Raw genomic sequence first — 20,434 nt, 5'->3', positions numbered from 1 at the left:
GATATGATGTGCTCTGATGCTCTTGGTAGTAATCTACATGTATTTTTGAATGAATTAATGAATCCAAATGTCTACTGGTAGAGCTGTTTCAAATCCTGAAAGATGATGCTGTGTAAGTGCTGCACTCAATATGACAGCAAATTTGGAAAACTCAGCAGTGGCCACAGCACTGGAAAAGGTCAGTTTTCATTCCAATCCCAAAGAAAGGCAATGCCAAAGAATGCTCAAACTACTGCACAAATGCACTCATCTCACATGCTAGTAAAGTAATGCTCAAAATTCTCCAAGCCAGGCTTCAGCAATACACGAACTGTGAACTCCCTGATGTTCAAGCTGGTTTTAGAAAAGGCAGAGGAACCAGAGATCAAATTGCCAACATCTGCTGGATCATCAAAAAAGCAAGAGAGTTCCAGAAAATCATCTATTTCTGCTCTATTGACTATGCCAAAACCTTTGACTGTGTGGTTCACAATAAACTGTGGAAAATTCTGAAAGAGATGGGAAGACCAGACCACCTGACCTGCCTCTTGAGAAATCTGTATGCAGGTCAGGAAGCAACAGTTAGAACCGAACATGGAACAACACACTGGTTCCAAATAGGAAAAGGAATACGTCAAGGCTGTCTATTGTCACCCTGCTTATTTAACTTATATGCAGAGTACATCATGAGAAACGCTGGACTGGAAGAAGCACAAGCTGGAATCAAGATTGCCGGGAGAAATATCAATAACCTCAGATATGCAGATGACACCACCCTTATGGCAGAAAGTGAAGAGAAGCTAAAAAGTCTCTTGATGAAAGTGAAAGAGGAGAGCAAAAAAGTTGGCTTAAAGCTCAACATTCAGAAAACGAAGATCATGGCATCTGGTCCCATCACTTCATGGGAAATAGATGGGGAAACAGTGGAAACAGTGTCAGACTTTATTTTGGGGGGCTCCAAAATCACTGCAGATGGTGACTGCAGCCATGAAATTAAAAGACGCTTACTCCTTGGAAGAAAAGTTATGATCAACCTAGATAGTATATTCAAAAGCAGAGACATTACTTTGCCGACTAAGGTCCATCTAGTCAAGGCTATGGTTTTTCCTGTAGTCAGGTATGGATGTGAGAGTTGGACTGTGAAGAAGGCTGAGTGCCGAAGAATTGATGCTTTCAAACTGTGGTGTTGGAGAAGACTCTTTGAGAGTCCCTTGGACTGCAAGGAGATCCAACCAGTCCATTCTGAAGGAGATCAGTCCTGGGATTTCTTTGGAAGGAATGATGCTAAAGCTGAAGCTCCAGTGCTTTGGCCACCTCATGCGAAGAGTTGACTCATTGGAAAAGACTCTGATGCTGGGAGGGATTGGGGGCAGGAGGAGAAGGGGATGACAGAGGCTGAGATGGCTGGATGGCATCACGGACTTGATGAACGTGAGTTTGGGTGAACTCTGGGAGTTGGTGATGGACAGGGAGGCCTGGCAGGCTGAGATTCATGGGGTTGCAAAGAGTCAGACACGACTGAGCGACTGAACTGAACTGAGCTGATTCAGTCATCAAGTACTTCCCAGGAACTATTCTGGGTATCCAATGAGGAACAAAGCAAAAGCAACATTTTCCTTGCCTTTGTGGAGCTAACAGGAGCTGGAGAAAAATAGGCCATAAGTAAGAAAAACACACAGAAAGGTTTGTGTGTGATACTAGTTTTGAAGGAAACATAAGTGACATGATTGAGAATCACAGGGAATGGGGAAGGGGCTAATTATATAAAATAGACAAGGAAGGTAATAACATTAAAATCTAAAGGATAAGGAAAAGAATTGAGCAAGAGGAAAGGTAGGGAAAGTGTTCCAAATAAAAGGGACAGAATACAGGAAATCTCTGAAGAAGAGCTAGGTCTGGGATTTCTTCCAGGAAAAAAGAAGAGGCCAATGAGACCAGACATGAGAAGCAAGGCAGAATAGATAAGACAAAAGGGGGGAGGATAGGAGAAACTGTATCACAGATTTGTAAAGGGGGGCCCCTGAAGGCACTGAAGGCAGGAAGCAAAGGTATAACATGGTTCAATTTTTGCTTTTAAATTATTGCTCTGACTGCTGTGCACAGAATAGGTTGGAAATAGTGAGAACAAACATGGAAAAACAATATGGTGCTGGCAACAATAGGGCGGCTTGGACTTATATACTGGGAGCGAGATAAAGACAAGGGTGCAGATTTGAGTTTTATTCTGAAAACAAAACCGAAAGACATGTAGGTGAACTGGATGTAGACAGTGAGCGAGGAATCATGGCGGCCTAGATGCCTACAGCTATAGAAACAGGCACTGGCTGAGGCAAAAATGAGCTAGACTAGGAGAGAAATGTCTTCTTATTCTGAATTCCAAATTTCTCCTTGGGCATAATAATCTCTTTTATAGTTAAATAATAAGATAGACTTCATATTATCTGGTTAACCATATGTTATTTTACAGCCATTCTTGTAGTCACTTAAACATTAATGCTATTAATCTTTTCAGGATCTTTATAAGGTGGGTATAATTTCTCCATTTTCCTAAGAGAGAAAAAGTCTCAAGGAGATAGAATAATCATTGAGTTTCCCAGCTATTAAATGATCAGTCCTTTCACACACCCCTCACTTCCTAATTCCTACTTAATGTATTTTTCCTCATTTCTTTTTATCCCTCATTTTTCATCCATTCTTATAACTTTGTACAAGCAAATGGCCACAGCACATTGCCCATAACTTTTTTTAGTAACTAATTTTGTCTTTTATTCATTTTCATTAACTGGTTAAATGGATGTATTTCTATCTCCTCTGGTAGACTATAAAGTTCTCAAGCGTATAGGTATTATTTATATTTTTATTATCCAAAGCAAAAGCACATATCTTCCAAATTGCAGTTAATAAATATTAAAAAAAAACACAAGTGAGGCACTGCTGTAAATGCCTTATATATTATACATACATATACACACATACACATATATATTAACCTATCACACTGAATATAAGTATTATTATTTTCATTCCCAGTTCACAAAAGAGGAAACAGAGCCACTGTTACTTAACAGAGTTAAGTAACTTGCTGAAGGTTAAGCTGAATAATCAGAATTCAGACCTAGGGATCTGGCTCAAGAGTGACGCTTGTGTACAGTACTACACTAACTATTGAACATAAAGTGAAGAATCCAACCTAAGGAAAGAAGTCAGAGAAAAAGTTGAATAATGAAAAGTTGAATGAATGGAGGCTTAAAATTACTCTTGATCCATGCAGCTATTTTGATCGATAGGTCAAAATACTACTGGGACATACTTTTAGCTTCCCTGAGTGGCCCTATCACTTAAAAACCTACAAATTTATGATAAATTTATGATAAGTTACATAAACTTCTTTAGCTTCAATTCATTCATATGTAAAACAGAGATGATAACAGTGTTAACCTAAAAGATAGCTAATAAGATTAGATGAGAAAATGCATATACTGAGGGGTTTACCATTGTGCCCAATGTATAGTGAACACAAACGTTAGCTCTTGTTATTATAAGCAGAATGTCTTATGTATAAGTGCTCCATAATTAGCTATTTAACGAACACCTGGCTTTATGAGTTCTGCTAGAGAAGACATAAAAAAGTGTGATAGCTTGCGTCCATTCTAAATCCACTAGAAGGAATGTGAGGCTAATAGAAACCAGACATTGAGGAAAATGCCAAGGAGTAGGTAGATGGTCTCCTATACCATGCTATCTGGGACTAGCTCTGATACAAAACCTAACAGACATGAACTTGAGCACAGTGAGACTCAGAGCCAAAGTTTACCAATATGCGTTTGGCTTATATATTTATACTCTAGGAGTAGTTTTGCTTTCCTTAAAATGATGAAAGAAGAGAAGAGAGTGGCCAAATCTGCTTTCTTTCTTTATTTGACTAGAGTTCCTCCACTTATAATAAACGAGAACTTGAGCAAGTTACTCAACCTCTCTTCTCACCTATGAACAGGGATATCTCCAGCATAGGATTATGTCGATTAAATATACAGTATGTGGGAAGCAGTCACAAGATAATAGCTATACATTTCACAGAAATGCTATCTAGCTCTAAGACCTATTCTTGAATTCTGTTGATAAAACTACTTTTGAAAACCCCAAAATGCACTGATCATGTGAATGCTTCACCTGTCACTTCCTTCCTCTCATTATTATACAGATATCAACTTAATTAATTGATTCAAGAAACATTTGTTAAATTCACTAAGTTTTACTCTGTGAGCATGGAGGTGAAAAGACATAAAGCCTGTCTTCAAATAACATATATAATTTAATGGGGAAGACGGATGTGTAAACAACTAATCACAAAAGTAAACAGATTGAATTAAGAGCTGTAGAAATGCAGATGAAGAAATCTATTAACATGTCATACTCTGACTAAGAAGGTAAATACTAAATCTACTTGAACTTCATGCCATTAGCTGCTAAATTAACTCACTTTCTAATGAGAAGACTCAAAGAAACTTCAGACAAGTGAGACCATGTTCACTGACTCAGAAAAGGTGAGCAGCATTTCAGCAAGAAAAAGGAAGAAAGCTATTTTGGCCAATAAAAACCGTATCAGCAAAGACATTCTTGGAGAATGGTATGATAAAACCTACCATAAGGGGATAAGTGGGGCCTAAAAATCTAATCAAGTAAGATAAAGGTAGCAATGTTACAAGGTTAATGGAAACACTGTTTTTAGTCGGTTGCCCAGTTACTGTGTGATGCATTGTGTGGCTGGAAGGGGAGCGGACAGGCACTGCTACTTCTGGTTTTTAGTATTTAGTGGGTCAGTTTTCTTGGCTTAGACTAGAAGGAGGAGGGAATTGTGCGACATGGGTCACTGTGATTGGATGCAACCCTACTGTGACAGAGAGTTGCACATGAGCAGACAGGGACGGCTATATGCCTAGACTCAGAGATTGACATGTGTTGGGAGACTGAAAGCCTTCTTCTGGTGGAAGGCTTTGGAGCATGCTCTCTGTTGAATCCTGGCAAGGGTAAATATGCTTTGAATTGAAATATTAAAGTCTCAGACGATCATGTCAGTGACTTCCTACTTCCTTTCCTCCTTCCAACCCTCTAAAAACCTAAGACCTTTGGTTCATCCAGGTGGAGAATGGGGCTGGAGCCAGTTACATCAGAATTTGTATTATACAGTGGAACCTTATCAAGTTTTACACTGCAGTGTGGTAATTTATCAAGTTCTATAGTCATTTTGCAAAACAGGAGAAGCCTGTGGTTTGCAGAAGGATAGAGGTGAACATATGCATGGATATAGGTGGACATATAGGCTTTGCTAAGTTGTGTCAGTGTTACTTTCATTGATGTTTCTAGAAGAGGAAATGACTGCACTGGATAGGAAGACAAAGCTGTTGACAAGAGTTGAGTCATGGTGAAGAGGCAATATACTATAGACAGTGAGTTAGCCAGAAAAATATGGAAAATATCCAGGTGAAAAACAATGAAGGTTTGAATTGAGATCGTGACAGTGGGAATAATAACAATAACCATACCATGTTATAATTTTGTAATGTTTCAAAAGGTTTTCAACCTTCTTTCCTTCTTTTACATATAGTCTTACTACAGAACCCAACTCAGCTGGGAAGATTAAGAAGTAAGGAAAACATACATTCCTCTCCCTGTCTGTCTGTCTCTCCTGTCCTCTCCATTCCTGACCCCACTCTTCACCCATCCAGCATCTCAACTGTTTGTCCATTTTGAAGATATCATCCTCTGAGTGAGTCAGAGCATCTCTCTCACCACGGAAGCTAAAAGAAGGCTTCCTTCCCCCCAGCCAACCTCCTGCCACTCGGCAAATACATGGCCATGCGACATACGCTAGAACAACCACCTGCTTCTGCCCAGGGATCTGGAATGTAGAGTGGGTGGCTGGAAGCAGTGGGAGAGTTAGCTTTACCTTTCAGTGCTGTGCATTTTCACTCTGTATCCTGTAGTGGCCCCTAGCAATGGGTAACAACATCTTATAATTGCCCCTTCCCGAGAAAACCATTAGAGCTTTGAAGCCTCCAGTAACGCCTTGGTCTCTGCACATTTTACAGACTGCTTCTCAGGCTGTACAAACATTTCCAGGAAATCCCTTTAAGGTTAAGAGAGCCAGAGTTTTTTCTATTACTTGCACCTAAGAGCGTTGACTACATACAAACAAATCATATTCCCCCCACCCCCTGTTTGCTGACAGGAAACTGAGATGCAGAAAGGCTGAGAGTTGCCTGTGGCCACGAGGACAATTGGTAGACAGCCTCACAGGGCTCTCTGCCCCTTCGCTCTTAGTTGTTGATTATCATCAGGCTCAGGTTCTGCATAGAAATGTGGAAGGCTTCACGGCTAAAGGAGGGATAATACAGGACTTATTATGTGTATAAAGAGAAGCCAAACAAAATCAAAAGCATCATTTATATCAGCTAAGCTAATGCCAAAAGCCCCTGGCCCAACTCCTCTAGCAGAGAACTTGCAACTGGTAATAGCCTCTTTCACTGATAACTCAGAGTGAAATCCTGCAAATTCAATCTAAGTTTTATATTCCCTTGAGTGAGTGAGTTCGCTCAGTCGTGTCCGACTCTTTGGGACTCCATGGACTGTAGCCTATCAGGCTCCTCCATCCATGGGATCTTTCAGGCAAGAATACTGGAGTGGGTTGCCATTTCCTTCTCCAGAAGATCTTCCCGACTCAGGGGTTGAACCCAGGTCTCCCGCATTGTAGACAGACACTTAACTGTCTGAGCCACCAGGGAAGTCCTTAGATAGTTACATTATATGCAATATCTTATTATCTCCTTATAAGCCATTGACTGCTACCCCCTTTGGAAAAATATTACATCTATCAAGAGGAGAGTGAAAAAGTTGGCTTAAAGCTCAACATTCAGAAAACGAAGATCATGGCATCTGGTCCCATCACTTCATGGGAAATAGATGGGGAAACAGTGGAAACAGTGTCAGACTTTATATTTTGGGGCTCCAAAATCACTGCAGACAGTGACTGCAGCCATGAAATTGAAAGACGCTTACTCCTTGGAAGAAAAGTTATGACCAACCTAGACAGCATATTCAAAAGCAGAGACATTACTTTGCCGACTAAGGTCCATCTAGTCAAGGCTATGGTTTTTCCTGTGGTCATGTATGGATGTTAGAGTTGGGCTGTGAAGAAGGCTGAGTGCCGAAGAATTGATGCTTTTGAACTGTGATGCTGGAGAAGACTCTTGAGGGTCCCTTGGACTGCAAGGAGATCCAACCAGTCCATTCTGAAGGAGATCAACCCTGGGATTTCTTTGGAAAGAATGATGCTAAAGCTGAAGCTCCAGTACTTTGGCCACCTCATGCGAAGAGTTGACTCATTGGAAAAGACTCTGATGCCGGGAGAGATTGGGGGCAGGAGGAGAAGGGGGCGATGGAGGATGAGATGCCTGGATGGCATCACGGACTCGATGGACGTGAGTCTGAGTGAACTCCGGGAGATGGTGATGGACAGGGAGGCCTGGCATGCTGCGATTCATGGGGTCGCAAAGAGTCGGGCACGACTGAGTGACTGAACTAAACTGAACTGAACTAGAAAACAATATCTATTATTCACATCAGTTTCACTTCCATGGACCTTTTCCAGTTTATCACCAAATTTTATGTTTTTTTTTGTTCTAAACAATTTGTTCTGTATAACCTTTGTAATGAACTCAAGTTTTAGGAGTTTTAAAAATTGACTATTTGATACTACACTAGAATGGCATACATATTCTGCATGTGACATGACGATTTCAGTTCAGTTCAGTCGCTCAGTCCTGTCTGACTCTGCGACCCTACGAATCGCAGCATGCTAGGCCTCCCTATCCATCACCAACTCCCAGAGTTTACCCAAACTCATGTCCATCGAGTTGGTGGTGCCATCTAGCCATCTCATCCTCTGTCGTCCCCTTCTCCTCCTGCCCCCAATCCCTCCCAGCATCAGAGTCTTTTCCAATGAGTCAACTCTTTGCATGAGGTGGCCACAGTATTGGAGTTTCAGCTTCAGCATCAGTCCTTCCAATGAACTATTTAAGGTTATTTAATTTCACAAGGAAAAGCAATATAGATGAATTCAAAATTTACTGAAGTATCTGATGGTTTTCCTGAGGTTTATGTCAATGTGATTTATGGATTTGGTAGGAACATGACTCATAAAAAAACCAAACCTTTGACATTATTTTTATATTAAAATCTTTCTAGCTTAAAATGACCATAATTATGATCACTTTAATACTGTAAATCATAGGCTGCAAACTAAAAATACTCTAATTCATGGTTAACTAAATGGATGAGGCAGCCTGGCTATAGGAATTCTGATATTCAGACATCAGTTTTCTTACTGGAATTGCTGAGTCTCAGTGAATGGGAAATGAGGACTTTCAATGAATGAGGACACCCTCTCTTCCTAAGAGGGTTCTGCTACTAGGCAGCTGCATTTGATAATTGAGGTGCAGTGACACAGACCCAAAATTAATGGAGAACCATCTGAAAATCTGGCTGGAATTCCTGATTTTCATAAGGAAATCATGTGACTGTTTAAATGTTGAATCATGGACTGCAAGGAGATCCAACCAGTCCATTCTGAAGGAGATCAACCCTGGGATTTCTTTGGAAGGAATGATACTAAAGCTGAAGCTCCAGTACTTTGGCCACCTCATGCGAAGAGTTGACTCATTGGAAAAGACTCTGATGCCGGGAGGGATTGGGGGCAGGAGGAGAAGGGGACGACAGAGGATGAGATGGCTGGATGGCACCACGGACTCGATGGACGTGAGTCTGAATGAACTCCGGGAGATGGTGATGGACAGGGAGGCCTGGCGTGCTGCGATTCATGGGGTCGCAAAGAGTCGGACACGACTGAGCGACTGAACTAAAGCCAAATATATCGAACCTGAGAGCCAATTCTGGTCACTGATTTGTGACTCAGATATAGTCTTGCTGGCATGGAGCCTTCCTGAATATAAAGGTCATTCTCAACCACCCTACATTCCATTCCAAAGATCTATGGCAGCAGCAATCCCCCAACTACTAAGTCTACACATGTACTTTAAAATAGTACTTTCAAAATTATTATCTGTCAACTTTCTTCATATTACAAAGTTAATAAACTTTTAAAAAGTAGGCAGATAAGAAATGTACTATACCATCATTGGATTTACTGTGTTTGGGTAAATGTATAGTCTCAGCTCAGTTCAGTTGCTCAGTCATGTGTGACTCTTTGCGACCCCATGGGCTACAGCACGCCAGGCCTCCTTGTCCATCACCAATTCCCAAAGCTTGCTCAAACTCAGGTCCATAGCCTTGGTGATGCCATCCAACCATCTCATCCTCTGTCCTTCCCTTCTCCTCCTGCCTTCAATCTTTCCTAGCATCAGGGTCTTTTCTAAGGAGTCAGTTCTTAGCATCAGGTGACCAAAGTATTGGAGCTTTAGCTTCAGCATCAGTCCTTCCAATGAATATTCAGGACTGATTTTCTTTATAATTGATTGGTTTGATCTTTCTGCATAATTTTATATGTTTGTACATATGTTTGTGTTCTTTAGAATTAGACTAGAAAAATGTCTTTTAAAATAAGGAGCACCCTGAACTTTTACACCAGAAACTGAATATGAAAAAAGCAACTCAATCATTAAAGTGAGGAATTCAGGCATAAATATGAACTGGATCCCCTCTGTGTAACAGACTATCTTCCTAACTCTCTCCATAAACACCAGACTTGCTCCAGAATTACTGGAATTGAATTACTGCTCCTCAACAATTAGAAAAGCGATGGGAACTGAGAATCATTTTTAAATATAGTTTTGGACAATTCAACAGTGAGAGCTAAAAATAATGTTAGTTTTCTATTATCACCATAATAAACTCTCGACTCAATGACTTGAAATGACATAATTCCTTATATTATAGTTCCATAGGTCATGAGTCCGACCAGACTAAAATCAACATGTCTAGAGAGCTGCATTCTTTTTTGGAAGCTCTGTTGATTTTTTCCTCCAGGTGTTCCCCAGCTCCCAACCCACTTCATGTTCATAGCCAGTAAGGTTGCAAGCCTCTGACCATCCTTCCATAGACACATCTCCTACTGACAATAGCCAGGCAAAGCTCTTGTCTTTTAAGGACTTGTGTGATTAGATTGAAACTACCCAGATGATCCAGGATAATCTCCTCATTTCAAGGCCTTTAACCTTAATCAGATATGCAAAATCCTTCTTGCCATGTAAATGAACATATTTAAAGGTTCTCAGGATAAGGATGTGGACATCTTTGGAGGGACATTATTCTGTTTACCACAACTAGAAACAAAGATAACTATTACTTCTAAATGCTTACTATGTTTCAGCTGTTATACTGATGATATTGCATGCTTCACCTCACTTGGTTCTAAAAACAACATGTAAGGTATGTAACATCATCCCATTTTAAAGATGAAGAAAATGAAGCCTAGAGGTTAGGTACATTGCTCAAGATCACAGCTAACAGACAGCAGAACAAAGACTCAGATCCAAGAAATCTGGATGAGCTAGTATCCATACTAAAATACCTTAAAATATTTGTGGGGATGAGGGGGCTAGAGAGAAGATTAAGATTTGATTTGGACCAACTAAAGAGAGAAGCTCTGTGGAACACTTCGCCATTTCCTGTCTTTTTCCTTGTTGTTGCATTTCCTAACATTTAAGGGATATGTATGTATGCTCAAATCTATTGTATAAAAATGCCTCAGGTTGTGACTTAATGGTTATGATTTTGTTCTAAAAAAATTCTAAATTCAGCTCTCATCAGACCACACTGAAAATATGCTTTCATGGAGTTCCAGGAATACTGACAAAGCATTCTGTCTTCTTTGAAATGAAATATCCTATCACCTTGATTCTAGCTCTGGTCTGCATTAATTGTTAGAAGTATCATCAATTTAATAATCATTTTCACAGCAGAAAAGAAAAATAACATAAAACAAAAACAAAGTAAAATACCGATGCTTCAATGTACACATCTCAATTAGAAGGTACAGAGGCTGAGTGAAATGTTTTAGAAACTATAAAATGTGTCTTAGAATTTCCAGAGTTTGCTGGCTTTATTGCTAACAATTCCATTCACACTAAACTTGCCATTATAAACAACCTATACTTTCGTACTTACTCTCCCTTCTTCCTGAAATTCCTTCTCTCACTCTCCTGAAATGTCTATTCATCCTTAAAAACCTCAATTTAAAATGTCACTTGGTGACGCCTGCCCCAAACCAGGCTTAAACCAGACTACTCACTGCCCCTTCTGAGCTGACCACAGCTCTCTGCACTTCCCTTTGTTACAGAATATACCACAAAGTACCATAATGATTCATTTACCCCATCTCCTTCTATTAAATTGGACCCTACTATGCACTCAGATCAAAACTCTGCCACCAAGAAAAGTGAAAGAAAGGTGTGACATCTTGAGTTTTTCACAATCATTCACACACAGTTCTAACACAACACATTTTACTCTTCATTCATGACTCTTACTTTTCATCCTGGAGCTCTTTATCAGTACTTAGCTGAAGTCGGTTAGTTAACTATTGATAACTTTTAATGTCTGCAGTAGGCAGCCTTTAAGAGAGTTTCCACTGATCTCCATCTCTTGATAGACATGGCTTTGTGTAATTTCCCTCTTTAGAATGAGCTGGATCTCAGTGCTTTGCTTCGAACCAATACACTTTAGCAAAAGCCATATGATGTCATTACGTTGGTTGGGTCACAAAAGGTGTTGATTCTGTCCTGCCAGCAGGTTCTTTCTCTGGCCGATTTTGATGAAACAAGCCTCCATGTTGGAAAGGGCCATATGGCAGGGAACCGAAGGAAACTAATGGTCAACAGCCAGGAAGGAACTGAATCCCCCAACTACAAAGGCAAGGTTAGAGAAAAACCCTTCCCCAGCCCTGGTGGACACCTTGATTGTAGCCATGTGAAAGACCTGAAAAAAAGAATCCAGCTATTCTATGCCCAGATACCTAACCCATCGACTGTGAGACAATAAATGTGTGCTATTTTAAGCTGCTAAACTTGGGGGTTGTTTGTTATGCAGCAGTAGATAACTAATAATAATGTTAGTCCCTCTGACAGAACTTGGTTTAAGCAAAAGAAAGCCTCTATGTGGTATCAGAAGTTATCTAAAGAAAGTAACAATCACTGAAATAGGTGGCAACAGATAGACTAGTGAAAATATTATCCAAACAGCGAGTGAGGCTCTGCTGTCATCTGGCAGAGGCACACAGGAGAGAAATGGCTCTGGATTTGAGAGAAGAAGCTCACTCTCCGAGTCCAAACCCATGACCTGAACATGATACTGCAAAAGCACCGTGGCCTGAGGAGCAAAGGGGAACACAGGACTATGTCACCAGGAGGATACACAGCCACTGCAAGACTAGATCAGCAGCAGAGCCAGACGAACTCTGTTCCATGGAGCATGCAGTGAAGAGGCAGAAGGCAGGCCACACCTCCATTCTGGATAAGGTGCCAAAGCCAACAATCAAGGAAGGATGTGAAAGGCATCTTTTAAACCTCAATTTCAATAATTCTGTCCCCCACAGGTTGTCTGTTGCTAAGACACCCCTATTATTCCGCTCCTGGCATGTATAATCTTTGTATTCCCCTCTGTGTGTTTTCAGTTCTGTGCTTTTCACATAAAAATCTCGTATTAAAACTCAGATAATAATCCATTTGGGACAAAGGTGAATTAGGGTTTACCAACCAAGTCAAAGCCAGTGAGTCTGCTTAATGAGGCAGCTCCCATCACTTCAGTGCTCGGATGACCTTGCACAGAGGCAAGCTTGTGCGGACGCACACCACTGGGTGTGCTCTCTGATCAAACCACAGTCAGGCTGGAGGCCATACATGGATATGACGGCTGGGCTGAGATGCTGCATAAAGGCTCTGACAAGCCTGGAAACCACTATATTGGCGCTGGTGTGCAACCCTCACTCACTGACAGATTCAGATAGCACAGACTCCTTTTCCAAGCTTTTCATCTTGAAAAAGGCAATTCAGCTCCCTGAGCCTTTGAGCCTATTCCATTTTGAGCTGACTGCTAATTGTATGCGAGCACATATGTGTTTCAGAAGAGAGATAAGCACATTGCCTTGGCCTCCACACTCACTGTGCAGACGTGTCTCACTTCTGCTCTCTGTAAGTTTTCCAAATGTGGTCTGAAGTTTTCTAAACGTTAACCCTTCCTGGTAACCACAGTACACATTCTTCTAGAGAGGTTTTCTTGATTATGTTTGCTTAAAAAACTGCTTTTCATTATTAATTCTTTGAGTCCTGAGGCTTGGTATTTTAATTCAATTTTGAAATCATGTTTAGATTTTCAAGTTACTCAATAATTTAACTATATAGCATAATAATATATAAGGAACTGTAGGAGATGAATGAGGTAGCTATTAGCATTAGAGGCTGTATTTTTAAATTTTAAAACCCCAAATCTGATTTTTCATGTTTAATGAAATATACCACAACTGTATCATATTTTGTAATGTTGATTTCAGAAAAGGACAATTTGCAATGATTACTCATAAAAATGCAAAAGTCTTTCCCAATAGTCATGGCAACTAATGGCCAGATGGTAGGATTGTCTGATCATTGATTGTGTGTCTTTAGAAAAGAAATCCACACGGAAGCAACCAGGCTCATAAAATCTGCCCTGCCTGAGAACTGACCAGACTCACTAATTCTCTACAGGCCATATTTCTACTCTGGGCAGATTAGCATCCACAGTAAGCCCTGGATGCAGCTATCTAGCCCCTGGGTATCCCCATCTAGCATTCATTCTCAAGAACAATCTGAGGAACCTCCCTGATCCTAGGAAGTACAACAAATCCTCCTATGGAAGGAGTTTTTCTAACTTCCAGAGAGAGTGCTATTCAGTTAAACCAAGGTTTCTCTTTCCTTTTTTAATCTCCCATTCATAGGTACATAATAAGTCAGTTGAATAAATAAAAATACATTGAATCTATAGCTCCAGCAAATCTATCTGTTTATAATAATAACAAAAATAATTCCATTGAAAAATAACCAGAGAGAAGTGCCCAGTTGAAAAAGTTCTAGGGAAATAAGACATTTCCTCAAGAGGATCACTTCTCTAATCACAATAGCAACAACAACAACGATAGTAGCTAACTTTATTAAAAATTTCTTCTGTGCTAGGTATTTTACTAAAGAGCCAAGGCCTTTTATAGTTAAAATTACTTTATTTAGGATTTTTGTGGGCACTGATATGCATATTTTCACTTCCTGTTCTTTACCATCATTGTCTCTGATCTGTGCTTCTCCTGGCCTCCTATCCTTTCTGCCATTGTCCACAATACTTGTACTTCCTTCACAATTTATATACCAGTAATTATCATGCTACATGCACAATGAATTATCTATTTTCTTCTGTACTTGTGATTTTGATAAATCCACTGAGAGCCATATTAAAGCAGATGATAAAAAAATTATTGTAGATCCATAAAATAAAATACCAACTTCCATTTAAATTCTTTTTGGAAGACTGAAGGACGAAAAAGAATAATATTATGTGGTGTTTCATCTCTTTAAGCACTTTAAGGAAATTACCTTTTCTAGCATTAATTAATAGAGGATTCAAACAAACACACACAAAAGAGACAACTATTTGTGGAAGGGGCATGCGTGGGTTACAATAGACTTAAAATCTTTGCTTTGGTTGCTCAGTAGTAAATCCTCTGCAACCTTCTGTGTATGTCAAATAGCATCCAAAACTCTAGAAAATGTTAGAAAATCAACAGTAATAAAACCTGAAAAATAGGATGGTAATGATTTTTTAAGAAGTCAGTATGGGCCATGTTAGAGAAAAAGAAGTAACCGCAACAATGAGATCATAAAATGTAAGCACTAGGAGTATTCACTGCTATAAAAAGTTAAGTACTTTAAGAAGTAAAACTCCTTGGGGAACACCAGAGGAGGCTCCGTGTTTAACAACAAAAATCAAGTATCCAGTAGAATTTTTTGTGTTTAGACACTTTATGAACTTTCTGTGATATGTGACAAGGACTGAAGCCAGAATTAGCAGCTCTGGAACAATGGAAGCAGTTAGGGTCAGTGCACAGTGGGGAGGTAGCAGGTTAGTGCCATTTGAGGGGCCCTAAGAAACCCCTTCTGCCACATTTCCCTAGGTTAAGCTAAGAACAGTTTTTTTTTTTTAATGTATATTATTGAAGTATAGTTGATTTACAATACTATATTGATTTCTGCTATACAACAAAGTGATTTAGATACACACACACATCACATACAGACATACACACACACATATATATGTATATATATTCCTTTCCAGATTCGTTTTCTTTATGGTTTATCACAGGATATTGAATATAGATCCCTGTGCTATATAGTAGGACCTTGTTGCTTATCCATCCTATATGTAACAGTTTGCACCTGCTAACCCTAAACTCCCAGTCCATCTCTTCTCCAACTCCCTTTTCCACTGGCAACCACAAGTCTGCCCTCTATGTCTGTGAGGCTTAAGAACAGGTTTTTGATAAGAGAAAGAAGAGAAAAGAACTTGGGAGAGAGCTGGACTTACTAAGAAGGGGCCCCCTTTTGTGGCCAAAGGCCAATAAAAGGACACTGGGTACCATAAGAACTGAGTAAGGTCTAAAAAAACAACCAGGAGAGGAAAAAGGAAATTAAAAAGAAAGTGTACATGCTACCTTTTTGACGAGGTGACCCTAATTTCTCAACCTTGGCACCACGGACATTTTGGGTCATATAATTCTTTGTTATGGGGAGCTGTCTTATACTGGATGTCCTGTGTAGGATAAAGATGAATGACTCAGAAAATAGCCACAGGAAAAGCTCCCAGTTGAATGGGTTCCAGAAAAATGAGAATTTCCTCAAAGAGGTTAGTTAGTGTAATAATATTATAGGATGTTTAGCATGTCTCTGGCTTCTACCTGTCCAATGCCAGTAGTATCCCCCTTTCACATAAGTGTGGTAACCAGCAACATGTCCACACACTGTCAAATAATCTCTGAGAGGCAGGAAGGCAAAATCACCCTTGCTGGATACCACTGCCCTAAAGGATCAATTTTCTCCCTAAATTGGGCAGGATCTTTTCCATTCCTCGGTGGTAGCATGGTTTACCCTCCCCATTCCTGCTCCCACTCTAAAAAACTACACAAGAGAGGAAAGCTTACAAGCTCATCAACCTAAGAAGAATGAGAACTCCATTTTTTCATTATAATACTCAAAGCAGAGAGATATAAATCCTGAAAATCTAAAATAAACCTTTCCCTTCAGGATATTTTTATCCTTTGATAATTCCAAAATCTGTGACCCCCCCCATCTATATTACCAGAACTATCTTATTCTTTGTCCACTACACAAGATTAATGTCAAGAAGAACTGTCTACACTGCTATATTCAAAATGAATAACCAATGAAGATCTATTGTATAGCACATGGAACTCTACTCAACGTTATGTGCCAGTCTGGACGGGAGAGGGGTTTGGAGGAGAATCCATACATGTGTATGTAAGGCTGAATCCCTTCGCTATTCACTTGAAACTACCACAACATTGTCAATTGGATATATCCCAATACAAAATTAAAAGTTTAAAGGAAAAGAAAGGGGGGCTGATAAGATTGAGAAAGATGTCTCCAATTTAATCAATGCTTATGAGAGTGAACCAAGAAAGGCATTCAGTTCAGTTCAGTCTCTCAGTCATGTCCGACTCTTTGCTACCCCATGGATTGCAGCACTCCAGGCTGCCCTGTCCATCACCAACTCTTAGTCGAGATAATCAAGACACTTTGCTATGCATAAAAATTAAGTTATTTTTATAATCAGAGAGATAAAAGAATGGACTGCTAACATCTTGGCTTGTACAAACCAAACCCTTTTCTTTCCCTTCCCTCTGTGTTTTTTCTCCTTCTTTCTTTCTTCCCTCCCTTTCTCTTTTCCTCCCTCTTTTGCTTCCTCCCTTCTTTACTTTCTCTTTTCTTGTAGGTAGACCCATGTTTTTCTCCAGAATAGAAAAGAACATGAGGACAGAGATTATGAAGTATTAAGCATGAAAAAAACCCTCACTGGAAGGAAAATTTACTAGTTTACAAGCATTTTAAAGTGCAGCATCAACACTTTATTAAGAATATAAAGTGTGCAAATGGTGCAACTGAGTCATCAATGAAACTGCAAAAGAGAGTCAGAGGCCCAGAAAGTGACAACTTCTATTTCTTCTCTTGACTTCTGATCATTACTATAAGATCTGTAGCGGAAAAATTCCTTTTAGGGTTGAACTTAATGAAGTGAAACAATCTATAGAAAGGCAGTTTAGCTACTGAACATTATAAATTCAATCATGCAATTCTAGATAAAATACGAATCTTTTCTCCTTACTTGTTTTCATGTGGTTACAAATTGAACAAATGGTGAACATAAGAGCTAAGAATAAGTCTTATCTCTGACCCCCCTCTTGCCTTCCACTAACTGCATGACCAAAGGAAGGCAATTAATCTCTCTGAGCCTCAATTTCCTCATTTATGGAAGTTAGGAGATAGGACTTGGAGAAGGAAATGGCAACCCACTCCAGTGTTCTTGCCTGGAGAATCCCAGGGACGGGGGAGCCTGATGGCCTGCCGTCTCTGGGATCGCACAGAGTCAGACACGACTGAAGTGACTTAGCAGCAGCAGCAGCAGCAGCAGGAGATAGGACTAGATTATCCTCAAGAATTTTTCCATCTCTAAAATCTCATCATGAGGAAACTCTAACTCAAATTATCCGAAAGTGACAGGGGAAAAAAAAAAAAAACAATGTGCAGTTCTACCAACTATGGAAGGTGAATACTCTGTATTATACATAATTTCTATGCCAGAACTATAGTGTATAAAAACAAAAAAAGGCTTTTTTAATTGATCAAAGCCCTTGACTCTAAAGTAGCACATATTGCCTTGGATTTTTCTTTAAATTAGAATGTCTATGATTTATTTTCGGATAGGGTAAGCACACTTGAGTGTCTGCTGGGTACAGTGTTAACAATGTCACTTGTCATGCTATGGCAGGGTGCTCTTCACTAGAAAAGAGTGGATACAGAAGCAAAACAAATTCAGAACTTCAAGAGCTCAGTCACAAACATCAGAGAATAGCTCTGCAGTGGTGTCTTGACATTTATTCTGGAAGGCCTACTCCTGCAAGTATGTGAATGTCTGTTTCTAAAACTCAGAGAAAATAAACCCTAATGTTCGCAGAGAAACAAAGTCCTACTCTGGTCTTATGAGAGCTCTTTAAAAAGTACAGCTGTGATGTTTTCAGCCATGAGGCAAACCCACATCAGAGAGGAGTCATTTCTTCAAGCCTTCTGTACAGATGCTAATATGAAAGGGTGGAGGAAAAGATTCACAGAGAGAGAATTTTAAAATGCACTCCTTTACAGGAACCCTAAATATGTGCATGGTAAAGCATAAAATGTTTTGCCAAAGATCATCTGACTTTGGAGGACAAAATAAAATTCACCCATATTCCCAAGAAAATCTAACTTTGATGTATGGATGTAAATTCTCAAATTTGCAGACCTACTCATGTGGTGGTGGTTTAGTCACTAAGTCATGTCCGACTCTTGCGACCCCATGGACTGCAGCCTGCAAGGCTCCTCTGTCCATGGGATTCTTACTCATAGTAGATAGAAATTTCAGAGGCAAGAAAGTATCTTTTAAATGGAAGCATAGTAATAGCTTGTTGGAAATGCTGGTGCATCAGTAAAGAAACATATTCTAGCATCTGCCAGATCATGAAATCCCTGGCTCTGGTTCCTTAGGCAAAAAATCATGGCCTTGATAGCTTTTCCTAAGACGATTTCAACCTTTCTTGGTATCCCAACAAAGAGACAGTTCATTTTTATCATTAGATACTTTGAAATCTTAAGGGAAATTCTCCCTAAGTAGTCAAACAACAAACAAACAAACCAAACAGTAATTTGTGGGATTTTATTTGGAAAGAAAATATACTGAGAGAGGTAGAGCCAAAGAAGGAGATGCTCTGTAAGGGATGACAGCTGAACTAGCCCTAGGGTTCACAGCCAACAGAAAGGCTCAGGATGGAAATGAACCTCTTGAAAATACCCTCCCCGAAGAAACACTCCTCGTTCAACACTACGTCAAATTTTGTGCTGTGTATTCTTCCTTACTTATCTCTAACAGTTTTTAAGATTGTGAGAAAAACAAAAAGGATCACTAGGAAATACAAAAATGTACAAAGCTTTTTAAGTCTCTAATGACAAAAAATTAGCAGACTCCTTGAAAATTGCTAACACTGATTTTTAATGAGCACATCTTGAAATATCACTCTCTGAATAGTTTTATCTTAGACAGTTTCGTTATTCTCTATTACATTGGAACTCAGAGTTACTGATATTACCAATATTATAGCAAACTATTTTATTCTTCATACATTTATTAAGACTTGTTCTTTTATATTCCCTTTTTTATGTTGAAAAATATCTCTGTAGTACTCCATCAGGATACTTTGCCACTCAGTGTGATGATATTTTTTTATAAAGAGCAAGTGCAGAATTATTCCCATAATGTGGAAATGCCTAGGATGAACTAACAAAAAAGCAAGAATCTGTAAATCCATTGGCAATTCTATATTAAATATATTTTCTACCTTCAGAATATCTTTGGTTATTCTCCATAGGTTAAGAAGGCACTTCCCATTACAATTTATTTTCATGTTCTGTTTTATAGACACTATACTTGAATTTAGAGGAAGGACCTTCCCTTTGCACTAACTAATAAACAGGATACCAAGTACAGACGGTCCTCACTTTCAATGGTCCAGTAAATGATTTTTTTGACCTCATGGTGGCGTAAAAATGATATACATTCAGTAGTAAATAAACTTCTGAATTTGATGTTTTCCCAGGCTAGCTATATGCAGCACGATACTTCTGTGATTCTGAGCAGCAGTAGAGAGCCGATGTAAACAACCGATACATTTACAACCATGCTGTTTTTCACTTTTATCATAGTATTCAATAAATTACATGAGATAGTCAACATTTTATCATGAAACAGGCTTTGTGATAGTTGAATTTTCACACCTGTAGGATAATGTAAGTGTCCTGAACACATTTAAGGTAGGCTAGGCTAAGCTGTGATGTTTGAAGGCTTAGACGCATTAAATACATTATCAACTTAATAAATTTTCAATTTATGGTGGGTTCACGCAGACATAACCACGCTGTTAAGTCAAGAAAGATCTGGAGTAGGCAGTATTATCACAATAATGAAGACTTGGAAGAATACACATTAACAAAGGCAACATTTTTATTATAGATTTTGTATTTTTACCAGGAAGTGTTATAGAGTCCTTCCCTGGAAACTTCTCAGTATTGTTTGTACATCCATCTGATAAAAACTA

At 39.3% G+C, this 20,434-nt stretch overlaps 1 protein-coding gene across 1 annotated transcript in view; it reads right to left on the bottom strand.

Annotated features, from left to right (window-relative positions):
* The window catches only part of NELL2 (neural EGFL like 2), a 388,326-nt gene that overhangs the window by 142,897 nt on the left and 224,995 nt on the right, over window positions 1-20,434 (bottom strand). The gene's annotated exons all lie outside the window — the stretch shown is intronic.

Source organism: Capricornis sumatraensis, chromosome 4 (assembly GCF_032405125.1).
Source record: "Capricornis sumatraensis isolate serow.1 chromosome 4, serow.2, whole genome shotgun sequence".
In the NCBI taxonomy this organism is placed as follows: domain Eukaryota; kingdom Metazoa; phylum Chordata; class Mammalia; order Artiodactyla; family Bovidae; genus Capricornis; species Capricornis sumatraensis.
Note: the sequence above shows the minus strand (reverse complement) of the source record. Positions and strands in the feature narration are given on the sequence as shown.